The 12,849-nt window shown below is 39.0% G+C and overlaps 1 protein-coding gene across 10 annotated transcripts in view; it reads right to left on the bottom strand.

Annotated features, from left to right (window-relative positions):
* Positions 1-12,849, bottom strand: part of dlgap1a (discs, large (Drosophila) homolog-associated protein 1a) — a 770,519-nt gene that overhangs the window by 302,553 nt on the left and 455,117 nt on the right. For 5 of the 10 annotated variants that reach the window (XM_087986494.1, XM_043688198.2, XM_087986489.1 and 2 more), the window contains one exon: positions 2,928-3,013. The exons of the other annotated variants lie outside the window; for them this stretch is intronic. The gene's annotated coding sequence lies outside the window, so the exon portion shown is untranslated. The remainder of the gene's footprint in view (positions 1-2,927; positions 3,014-12,849) is intronic. 10 annotated transcript variants of the gene reach the window in all.

A 12,849-nucleotide genomic window follows, 5' to 3' on the forward strand; every position in this document is an offset into this window, starting at 1 on the left:
TGTATATACTTTATATCCAAAACTATTGTGTTGTTTGTTAGTTGAACAGTGGATAGGGTCAACTTGAGACTAAAGGATAGAAATTTAATTCAAGAGACGGCACCAAACGGATGATATGAGATCAACCACCCACTATGCACAGCACCTGGGTGTAATTCCACTGCCTGCAATGGAACAAGATATTGGTTGATTCGTATTAGGCATTCAATCAACTATTGCCTATTATTGCAACATCACCTGAGATTAATTCTTATTCATAAAACCCTTAACCCAGATATTTCACTATGATGCATTATACAACTTGTTGATATATTGATATCATATTTGTTTGCTTTTACCAGAGGTAGCTCTTAACGTCTAGGTTACAAACATCTTCTGAAAAAAATGACACAAATTTGTGAAACATTTATATGACAATAACATGGCACAAATTTTGTGCAATACTGTAAAATAGTGATAAAGAATTGACAGCCCATTTGCCATCTTTTCAAATTGTTACCCGCATTGTGGAAAAATCTACTGCAATGCAATTTCCAAGTTTTTAAGCTTTAAATGTTTTTCCTGTGAATTACAGCCTTAAGAAAAATGCATTGCAACAAGCAGGACATATTTAGCATTTTTTGCATCTTCACTCAATGCAAGAAATCAGTAAATTTCTAACATTATTCTCAAAACGTTCTTATTGCAGAACATGTGTAATTAGTAATACAAAATGTCATACTGTAACTGATATAACAACAAGAGCTGTAATATGTAATTATATACTGATACTTCAAGGAATTACATTTTTCATAATACCCCATTGCCATTAAATCTCATTATGTGTCAATGCTCCTGCTGAGGAAAGGCAGCAATCACTCCTGGCCCTTCATTTGGTCTCAGTGATGCTGTCCTTTCTTAGCAACATCTGAACAGTAAATTCTTGATTCACTTAATTATCATTATGTTCTCTGAGGGTTTTAAAATATATATCAGACAAGTTTACATTATTAAAATTTTATCAAGCTCTTTTGATTTGGAACTCTTCATTATACCCCACTTCACCACGATCCCTCCAGCTCTACTGAAGATGGGAACAACATGATGTGGCAGCTCAACCATATTACAAACCAAGCTATTTCCCTGGAGAGAGCATAGGAGCTTTTAAAAACATGATTGACTCTGGGTTTTGTGCTGATTTAGAAGTAAATATGTGAACAAGACAAACCGTAAGAGAAATGTTGACCTTATCTTAAACCACATTAAACAGAGGAAGAATTTCCTTTTGACTGTTTCAAATCACAAATCCTGCTGCAGATTTGTTCATTTTATGCTGCTCTTCTTTATCAGTGAGACCACAGTCTAAGTTGAATACATAGCCTGCATTGTCCATCTTCTTTATCCTGTTAAACAGCAGCATCTTTTTTTTGGTCTTTTCTTGGCTGAATTTGTTTTTGTTTCCTACAGAAGCTTGGAATCTTGCTTGTCATTCTTTCTGAAATTCTCCAAATATTTTATAGGTTGTCCACTCAGGATATGTTCACTGTTCTTATGCTTGCAGTGAACAGTATGGGTCACAAAATTGAATGTTGTATATTGAACATTGATTCATGTTCCTTTCAGTTGCTCCTTTCTGGCAGCTTAGAAACAGTGAGTTGACCATATTGCATCCTACAGACAATATCCTTTCACTACATTTCTCAATTTGAAAAAAAAATCTGACTAAGTTTACATTTGGCATTTGTATTCCAGCTGCCAAAACTCGACAGACGTTCGACACAATAAGATAAATTTATTTTGGTCGTGCTAGCAACATGGCATAAAGGATAGGCCACACATTAGAAGATGGCAAATGGATAGCTATACATCATGCTGTCACTATTAGCATTATCTCAAGATGTGCTCAATTTTACTTGATAGGTTTCTGTTTATGAAAACAATAATTAGCACCCATCAGAAAGAAATCTGAGTACTTAACTTACTACATGAGGACTGCTATTAATTTCATTCAAGGTATTCAAATATATTTACAAAGAATAGTTTTTTTAAAAAAAGCTGATTTTCTATTCAATCAATTGGATATCACATCAGTAGGGGTAACTCAAACCTGAGAGACAAATCAGGTAATTGGTGAACAGGACTCTACCAGGCCTACCCAATGATGCCAGCAGATGGTCTGTATCAGAATGATATGTGGAGCTTATTTGGAGACTTTCAGTACTCAACAAGCAACTCACTGATCAGACAGTTGGGAATGGGAAATCCAGCAGTATTGTTAGTAAATGAAAAGCTGGTCTGGAGACCAACAGAAGTCATCACAGTGGAGATTGAGGGGTAAAGCGAACTGGCAATGAGCCAGGACCTCTTTACAAGGACTACGTGCATTCATGTTGATCACCACTGCCTTCTTTACACATTGAGCATTATTGTCCCTTTAAGAATCATTTATTCACCTGATCACTGTTCATTTCAAAAATCTAGTTGAGAGGTCCCCATTGCAGCTAGGGGAGGTGAGGGGGTTGGATGGCGAGGAGGTGCAGTGGGTGGTAGATGTAAAAGGAGAAGTGAGTACTGTCCCATTTTCCAGCAGCAAAAATCACCAATTATTTTCACATCAAATGGTTTCTCTTCGAAGCTGTACCCAGGTGTATGATCTCCATGATCTGACACGTATTATGTAGTAATTTAATAAATGTTGAAAAGCTATGAAGTGCATTTGTTGTATGTTATTCAGCTGCTCAGATGTTACTAACTTGATGCTATGATTAAATTAATGTCCAGTACTGTGCTCTAGTGTTAAATAATCAATTCTATGAAAGCTTTTTTTTAAGTTGGCATTTGATTTTCATAAGAGATTGAAATTTAACAATAGGACAGTAGTTTCAATTTTCAAACACATTTCACATTTTTTGATGGTCTCCTCTAGAAATGAAAAGTTAATTAATTACCTTTGCCCAGGTTTCCCAGCTCCTTTTTCTTTTCTGCTTCTTTGTGGTTGTTTACTTCCCATGTGCTCCTCTGATGAAAGTTTCAGCTAAAAGAAAAGTTAAAATGGAGGGCAATGAGTTGATCAGGAGAACTGCAGTGAAATGCATCACTTGCAAATAGGGAAGTCTGGCTGTAATGTTACAAGACACCAATCAGACTGTGAACAGTTTTGGACTCATTGTTTAGGGAAAGATATGCTGGCGCTGGAGGCAGTCCAGAGAAGGTTTATTTGGTTAATTCTTCATATGGAAGGACTTTTTTACGAGAAGAGGTGGAGTAAATTAGACTAGCATTCACTGGAGTTGAGAAGAATGATAAGCTACCTATGTGAAGTATAATACAATTCTTCGGGAATTTGACATGGTAGAATTGGAGAAACAAAATCATGAATTCATCTATCTTAAATGGATGACCCATTATTCTGATTATGCCCATTATCCTAGACTATCACATAAACTCTCAGTATCTCAACAAAAAAGCAAAGAAAAGCAGATGGTGGAAATCAGAAGCAAAATTATAAATTGCTGTAAAAATTCAACAGGTCAGGCAGAATCTGTGGGGAGAAAGCAGACATCATATTTTGAGTCCAGTGACCATTCTTCAGGACTCTTTCCACAAAATAAGGGGTCATCCATTTAAGACAGAGATGAGGAGGATTTTCTTTTTCCCCTGGGAGCTTTGTAAATGTGTTGAATTCTTTACTGCAGAGGGTTGGAGAAGCTATGTTTTTGAGTATATTCAGGCCAGGTGTTCGCCTTCTGCTTCCATGTCTCATTGTCAAAAGTGTAGCATATTGCATGATTTGAGCATTTGTTTTATTTCCCTTTTTCCTGATCTCTCTGTTGGGCAGATGGGGGTGGGAGGTGAAAATGAAGTTGTTCAAAAATGGTTGCCTGCTGTGAATTCATACATTAACTCTTTTCTCAGTTTAATATCCCTTGGAAAGTAGCCAGAAACATTAAATGAAGTATAGTCAAATATGTACCATTCTGTTCCCTCTGTTTGGTCTCAGGTTATCAGGAAATGAAAAATGTGCTGATATCTTGCAATGTAAAATGAGTCTTAAATACATATTGCACAATACTTAATGTTATAACTTACTTTTGCAGGATTTCTATTATAGATGTTATAGATATTATTAATTTTCTTTGACAATGATACTGAAACCTAGCATCTTGTAATCAATTTATGATTGGGAGGAAAATAGTGAATATGAATTTTCTCAATTTGGAGATGCCAGTGTTGGACTGGGGTGTACAAAGTTAAAAATCACATAACAACAGGTTATAGTCCAACAGATTTAATTGGAGGCACACTAGCTTTCGGAGCGACGCTCCTTCATCAGGTGATAATCAGGTGTCGCTCCTTCATCTGATGAAGGAGCGTCGCTCCGAAAGCTAGTGTGCTTCCAATTAAACCTGTTGGACTATAACCTGGTGTTGTGTGATTTTTAACTATGAATTCTCTCAGATGAGAGATTAAAAGTATTCAGAGGACAAATTAACAATGATCAAGTCATGCTCATTCCATGGGATAGTTCATTGGGCGCTGACAGAAAGAGCAGAAATAACATTGTATCCTACCCTTGAAAAGATGACATAGTATGTAGACAGGCCAACAAGGGGCGAGGCCACATTAGATATGGTACTGGGTAATGAACCCGGCCAGGTGTTAGATTTGGACATAGGTGAGCACTTTGGTGATAGTGATCACAATTCAGTTATGTTTACTTTAACAATGGAAAGGGATCAGTATACACCAGAGGGCAAGAGCTACAGCTAGGGGAAAGGCAATTATGTTGTAATTAGGCAAGATTTAGGATGCATAGGATGGGGAAGGAAACTGCAGGGGATGGGCACAACAGAAATGTGGAGCTTATTCAAGGAACAGCTGCTGTGTGTTCTTGATAAGTATGCACCTGTCAAACTGAGAGGAAGTTGTTGAGTGCAGGATCTGTGGTTTACTGAGAAAGTTGAATCTCTTGTCAAGAGGAAATAGAAGGCATATGTTAGATTGAGATGTAAAGGCTCAATTATAGTGATTGAGAGTTACAGGTAGCCAGGAAAGAGCTAAAGAGAGAGCTAAGATGACTGAGGAGGGGACATGAGAAGTTGTTGGTGGTTAGGATCAGGGAAAACCCTAAGGCTTTTTATAGGTATGAAAGGGATAAAAGAATGACTCGAGTAAGATTAGGGCCAAGGACAATAGTGGAAGTTATGTGTGGAATCAGAGGAGATAGGGGAAGCGCTAAATGAATATTTTTCATCAGTATTCACAATGAAAAAAGACAATGTTGTCGAGGAGAATACTGAGAAACAGGCTACGAGACTAGATGGGATCGAGGTTCACAAGGAGGTGGTGTTAGAAATTCTGGGAAATGTGAAAATAGATAAATTTCCTCGGCTGGATAGGATTCATCCTAGGATTCTCTGGGAAGCTGTGGAGGAGATTGTCGAGCCTTTGGCTTTGATCTTTATGTCGTCATTGTCTACAGGAATAGTACCAGAAGACTGGAGGATAGCAAATGTCGCCCCCCTCGCTCAAGAAGGGGAGTAGAGGCAACCCTGGTAATTATAGACCAGTGAGCCTTACTCCAGTTGTGGGTAATGTGTTGGAAAAGGTTATAACAGATAGGATTTATAATCATCTCGATAAGAATAAGTTGATTAGGGATAGTCAGCACAGTTTTGAGAAGGGTAGGTCATGACTCACAAACTTTATTGAGTTCTTTGAGAAGATGACCAAATAGGTGGATGAGGGTAAAGCCATTGATGAGGTGTATATGGATTTCAGTAAAGCGTTTGATTTGGCTCCCCATGATAGGCTACTGCACAAAATACAGAGGCATGGGATTGAGGGCGATTTAGTGATTTGGATCAGAAATTGGCTAGCTGAAAGAAGACAGAGGGTGGTGATTGATGGAAAATGTTCATCCTGGACTTCAGTTACTAGCAGTGTGCCACAAGGATCTGTTTTAGGTCCACTGCTGTTTGTCATTTTTATAAACGACCTGGATGAAAGCGTAGAAAGATGGATTTGTAAATTTGCAGATGACACCAAGGTCACTACAGTTGTGGATAGTGCTGAAGGATGTTGTAGGTTACAGTGGGTCACAAATAAGCTGCAGAACTGGGCTGAGACATGGCAAATGGAGTTTAATGCAGAAAGGTTTGAGGTGATTCACTTTGGAAGGTGTAACAGGAATGCAGAGTACTGGGCAAATGGTAAGATTCTTGGTAGTGTAGATCTCAGAGTCTACATACATAGATCCCTCAAAGTTTCCACCCAGGTTGATAGGGTTGTTAAGAAGGCATATGATGTGCTAGCTTTTATTAGTAGAGGGATCGAGTTTCAGAACTATGAGGTCATGCTGCATCTGTACAAAACTCTGGTGTGGCTGCACCCGGAGTATTGTTTGTAGTTCTGCAATATAGGAAGGATGTGGAAGCTTTGGAAAAGGCTCAGAGGAGACTTACTAGGATGTTGCCTGTTATAGAGGGAAAGTCTTACAAGGAAAGTTTGAGGGACTTGAGGCTGTTCTTGTTAGAGAGAAGGAGGTTGAGAGGTGACTTAATTGAGACATACAAGATAATCAGAGGGTTAGATCTGGTGGACAATGAGAGCCTTTTTCCTCGGATGGTGATGACTAGCATGAGGGGACATTGCTTTACATTGAGGGGTGACAGATACAGGACAGATGTCAGAGGTAATTTCTTTACTCAGAGAATAGTAGGGGCATAGAATCCACTGCCTGCAACAGTTGTAGACTCGCCAACTTTATGGGCATTTAAGTGGTCACTGGATAGGCACATGGACAAAAATGGAATTGTGTAGGTTAGATAGGCTTCAGATTGTTTTCACAGGGTGGTGCAACATTAAGGGCCTAAGGGCCTGTACTGCACTGTAATGTTCTATGTTCTATGACTGATCATCTTTGAATAACACCAGACTTTATTATGATCTGTTGCAATGATGCGATCTTCTAGACCAGCATTTCTAAAATGTCTCAATTTTTCTACAGCCAAGGATTTCCCCAGCCCCCACCACGTTCGACAGGCATTCAACCATATCTGCCTAATTTTCTGCACTTCCGCTCTCATCTCTTCCCTTCCCTCCTAGAAACAGAGTAAGGGTTCCCTTTGTGTTCACCTTCCACTCCACAAGCTTCCATGTGTCATGGAAGCAAAATTCTGAGAGTGCTGGCAATCTGAAACAAACACAAGATGCTGGAGAAACTAAGCAGATCTGGGAGCATTGGTGAAAAGAGAAGCAAAGTTAATGTCTCAAGTCTGATATGACTCTTCTTCAGAACTGAAAACTGTTAGAAAATTACTTCTTAAAAAATTTTTAGTTGTGCTTCTCTCTTTAAAGATGCTGTCAGATTTGTTGAATTTCTCTCAGATTGCTCATTTTCCACCATTCATTGCCTTGGCACCTTTCTATGAAAGTCCAGGAGGTGTAACAATTGTCCTGTTACCACTGCTTTTCTCACTGTCCAATGCCTGAAAAACCCTTTTGAGGGAATGCAGTGATTTTACTGTACTTCAAGTTAGTTTACAATATTCACTGGTCACTATGCAGTCTCTTTCGCAGTGGGGAGACAAAAGCCAACTGGAAGGCCACTTTGCAGGACACCCAAGTTCAATTTGCAAGCCCAACTTTGAGCTCACTCTAGCCTACCATTTTGAATTTCTAGTTTGCTCTCACACTGATTTCTCCATCTTTGGGCTACTGCAGAGCTCCAGTGAAACTCAACATAAACTTAAGGGACATTATCTCAATTTTCAATTGGACACTTTATAGTCTTCTGTACTCAACACTCATTTCTGCAATTTCAGACCATAAACTCGGAGCCCCTATTTTGTTTCCCTTTCCTTACATACGATGGTATTTCTCTTATTTTTTGCTACCAACCAGAAACACCCCCTGCTATAGCTCCGGATTTTACAGAATCTAACTATCTGGAGGTTTCACAATTCTTCGACAACCCATTCCCTTCAGCTTTGAAAGACTGATTCATTTTTAGCTTGACAGCTGTTGCCCTTGATTCTGACCATCAGTAAATAATTTATTTGCTGGAAGGTGTTTTTTTATCTTTCAAATGTCTGTGGAGGATGCTGTTTCTGTTAAACTGATAGTTGGTCAGTTCTCAGGAAGACCTTTAATCTACTGAATTCACTTCGTAGAGGAATTCTTCCCCGACAATTCAGGGAGCTGCCCCTTATTATCACTTGGAGCACCTTTATTCTCATGAATGTACTTAGTTTCTGATAGCATTCTGGGTCTTCAGACCAGGCAATTTCGTTTTGATCATGTCCTGGTCTGGTTTCATTGGAATCACATGTTGCCTATGCACCTTGCCTTCAAGAAATTCACTTGTTGAACTTTCAACTTTATTCCTTTATTTTTCTAGTTTATATTAAGAAGGATTTTAATGTTAACTACTACCTATTTCTTGATTTTTCTACTTATTCTATGAAGGTAACACTTAACTTTTTAAACCTTATTTCTTTTACTAATTTGTACTCAAGGTTTTTGTACCTAGGTACCTTTGTACCTAAGATGACACTGTAGGTCACAATATTGTACACTTTTCACTGTACTCCTATACTTATATACTTGTGTACACGTGACAATAAAAGCAAATCTAAAATCATAAAGTGCTCATGTGCTGCTGTAGCCCTGCACAAAAGGAGCTGCAAATCCCTCATGAGACAGTCCTTGCCAACAAGGAAACAAATCAGGTAGGACATAGGCAAACAGAGAGAAATACTGAAGCAGCAAATGGAAGAGAACAAGCTTTCAAAAAAACCAAAATCAAAGCAACTTTGAGGTGCTGGTCAGGTTTTTGAGCAGATTATAAAGAAGCAAATATAAATAAACTGGACTGAAAGAAAGCTTAAATTCTCATAGAATCCCTACAATGTGGAAACAGGCCATTCAGCCCAACAAGTCCACATCGGCCCTCTGAAGGGCATCCCACCCAGATCCATTCCCTTACATTTCCCCGACTAATGCACCTAACCTACACGTTACTGAATACTATAGGCAATTTAGCATGGCCAATTCACCTAACCTGTACTGTGGGAGGAAACCGGAGCACCCGAAGGAAACCCACGCAGACACAGGGAGAATGTACAAACTCCACACAGTTGTCTGAGGCTGGCATTAAACTAGACTGCCTGGCATTGTGAGGCAACAGTGCTAACCATGGAGCAACTGTGCTGCCCTGAATTGATGAAAACAGATAAAGCCAGGGTGTAAAACCAAAAGCTTCAAAATGAGCTGAAAGCACTGACATAGAAAAACAAATGTCAAGAAGGTTTGAACCACTCAAAACAGCTTGGGAAAAAAAGATTGCTCTGTGGTAATGTAAATCAAAGCTTGGCTGTTATGTGTCAGGATATGAAAATTCTGGGCTAACAACTGTAGTCCATGAAGGAAACATTTGACAACACAAATGGTCAATGTTACCGATGGCTGTGAAAGTCAACAGTATTTCCAGAGAAAATCACCATCACGAGATTTGGATGCCATGGGAAATTACCTGTCGAAACGGATAGGTTCACTTAATGTTCTAAAAGTTAAACTTTCTTTTATAAAAGGAGGGGTTCAATTGTACATGTATCTTGCCCTAAGAGTTGATATTTAAGGGCATTATGAGCTGTGTGCATCAATATTGCCTGGCAGTTACTCCATTGTGGGTTTGCAAGCCGTACAAACATACATCAGTTAGTGTGCTGTCTGCTTAACATCTTGAAATGAGTTTTACTGCTTTAAGTAAACTAGCCCACAAAGTTAATTAATTCCTAGCCAGTAATTGATTATTACACTATTATCATGAACATGTTACAGAAACTTGGCTGAGAGATAGACAAGACTGGTAGCCCAATGTTCTGGGTTTCAGAAGCTATAGGAAGGATAGGAAAGGAGGCAAGAAAGAGGTGGGAGTTTGGTATTTTTGATTAACAAACACATTACTGCTATATCTAGAGAAGATATTTTATTTTTGAAAATTCATCCAGTGAAAATGTGTATGTAGAAATTAGAAATAAAAAAGGAAGATCACCTTGGTGGGATTGTACCATAGGACCCCAAAAGTAAGATAGAAATTGAGAAATAAATATGTAGGGAGATTTCAGATATACGTAAGTATAATAACGTTGTAGATTAGATTACATTACAGTGTTGAAACAGGCCATTCAGCCCAACAAGTCCACACCGACCCGCCGAAGCACAACCCACCCATACCCCTACATTTACCCCTATACCTAACACTACGGGCAATTTAGCATGGCCAATTCACCTGACCTGCACATCTTTGGACTGTGGGAGGAAACCGGAGCACCCAGAGGAAACCCACGCAGACACAGGGAGAACGTGCAAACTCCACACAGTCAGTCGCCTGAGGCAGGAATTGAACCCGGGTCTCTGGCGCTGTGAGGCAACAGTGCTAACCAATGTGCCACCGTGCCGCCCACAATAATGGGAGTAATAATGTAATAATGGGAGTTTTAATTTTCCAAACATTGACTGGAGCTACCACAGGTTTGGATTGTGAAGAATTTGTTAAATGTGTTAAAGAAAACTTTCTTTATCAATGTGTGGATGCTGTTACTGGAGAGGGAGCAAAATTGGACCTTCTTTTGGGCAATAAGGCAGGGCTGGTGACTGAAGTAAAAGTGGGAGAACATATTACGCCTAGTGATCATAATTCTATTAGTATCAAAATGATTATGGAGAATGATAAGCCTTGCATAAAAGTTAAAGCTTTTAATTGGAGTAAGGCAAAATTTAATGGTATGAGACATGAACTTTCAAAAGACTGCTTGCAGGTAAAGGGATGACTGACAACTGGGAGGCATTCAAGAGTGTGATGACAAGAGCTCAGATGCATTAGGTTCCTTTTGAATGTGAAGGGTTAAGCTAGTAAGGTTAAGGATCAATGGATGAATAAAGATATTGAGGTTGTAGTCAAGAATAAAAGAGAATCTTACTTTAGATATAGACACCTTGGTTCAATTGAATTTCTTAATCAATACAAAGAGTGTTAGGGGCATTCTTAAGAAAAAAATCAGGAAGGCAAAGAGGGGATATGAGATAGCATTGGCAGATAAGGTTAAGGATAATCCTAAGAAATTCTACAAATACATTGAAAGCAAGAGGGTAACTAGAGAGAGGGTACAGCCCCTTAAAGATCAAAGAGGTTGTTCTTTGTGTTGAACCCCAGGAGATGAGAGAGATATTAAATGAGTATTTGCATTAATTTTTTATTATGGAGAATGCAGAGAAATAAAGTTTGATGTTTTAAAAATAGTTTACATTACAGAAGAGGAAGTTTGGGAAGTCATAGGAACAAAGGTTCTGGATGTGGGTTTGCTCGCTGAGCTGGAAGGTTCATTTCCAGACGTTTCATCACCCTACTAAGTAACATCTTCAGTGGGCCTCCAGGCAAAGCACTGCTGTTGATTCCTGCTTTCCATTTATGTGTTTGGGTTTCTTTGGGTTGGTGATGTAATTTCCTGTTCTTTTTCTCAGGGGTGATAGATGGGGTCTAACTTGATGTGTTTGTTGATAGAGTTCGGGTTGGAATGTCATGCTTCTAGGAATTCTCGTGCATGTCTCTGTTTGGCTTGTCCTAAGATGGATGTGTTGTCCCAGTCAAAGTGGTGTCCTTCCTTATCTGTATGTAAGGATACTAGTGAGAGAGACCAATGTCGTTTTGTGGCTAGTTGGTGTTCATGTATCCTGGTGGCTAGTTTTCTGCCTGTTCGTCCAATGTAGTGTTTGTTGCAGTCCTTGCATGGTATTTTGTAAATGACATTAGTTTTGCTTATTGTCTTTCAAGTTCATTAGCTGCTGTTTTAGTGTGTTGGTGGGCTTGGACAGGAGTTGTGAAGTCATGTTGCGGTTGTACAGGACATTGATGAGGCCTCTTCTGAAAATGTGTCCAGTTCTGGTTGCCCAGTTAGAGCAAAGATATTATTAAGCTGGAGAGAGTTCAGAAGAGGTTTACCAGGATGCTGCCAGACAAGAAAGGTTTCAGTTATAAAGAGAAGCTGTATAGGCTGGGACACTTTTCACTGTATCATAGGAGATTGAGAAATGACCTTATAGAAGTTTATAAAATAATGAAGGGTAAAGACAGTGTTAAGAGTTATTTCTTTCCTAGAAAGAAGATTTCAAGACTGGAGGCAAATTTTTAAAGTGAGAAAAATTTAAAGACGAGGGGCAAATTATTGACACAGAGTGATTCGCATGTGGAATGAACTTCCTGAAAAAGTGGTGGATGTGGGTACAATTACGTTTAAAAGAATCTAGATATGTACATGAATAGAAAAGGTTTGGAGCGATATAGGCCAGGAGTATGCAGGTGGGACTATTTTTAGTTTGGGAATATGTTCGGCATGGACTGGTTGGACTGAAAAGTCTGTTTCCGTGCTGTATGAATCTATTTCTATCACAGCAAACACCTTATCTCAATTTTACACAAGAAATATTTATTCTCAATTTGTTGATACATCTGTATGAAAGTATAGAAGCTTTACATTTCAACTTGAATTCCTATTTCATCCTACATGGTATGTGATCTAATACAACAGTGACAATCACCCCTCTATCAAGCTGAAAATCAGTAAGAGGTCCACTGACAAAAAGCTTCTAACAAACCTCAGTCAGCCGAGTCACCCCAATCTCAGATATATTTTCCGGTTGTGGAGGTTCTGTCACATCTTTGGCTTGTTACTGGCTTGTTACTGAGCTGAAGTTGCTTTCTCCTTCTGTGCAGCTTCTGGAAGTGGTCTGTTGTTTTACAAATGTAGGATACTTCTTATTAGTTATCGCTGGGCATTGCTTGTGCCTGTGAGGCTTTTTTGTTGCATT

Source organism: Chiloscyllium plagiosum, unplaced genomic scaffold, assembly GCF_037043375.1.
Source record: "Chiloscyllium plagiosum isolate Xiang-an unplaced genomic scaffold, Cpla_swu_hap1 HiC_scaffold_4, whole genome shotgun sequence".
In the NCBI taxonomy this organism is placed as follows: Eukaryota; Metazoa; Chordata; class Chondrichthyes; order Orectolobiformes; family Hemiscylliidae; genus Chiloscyllium; species Chiloscyllium plagiosum.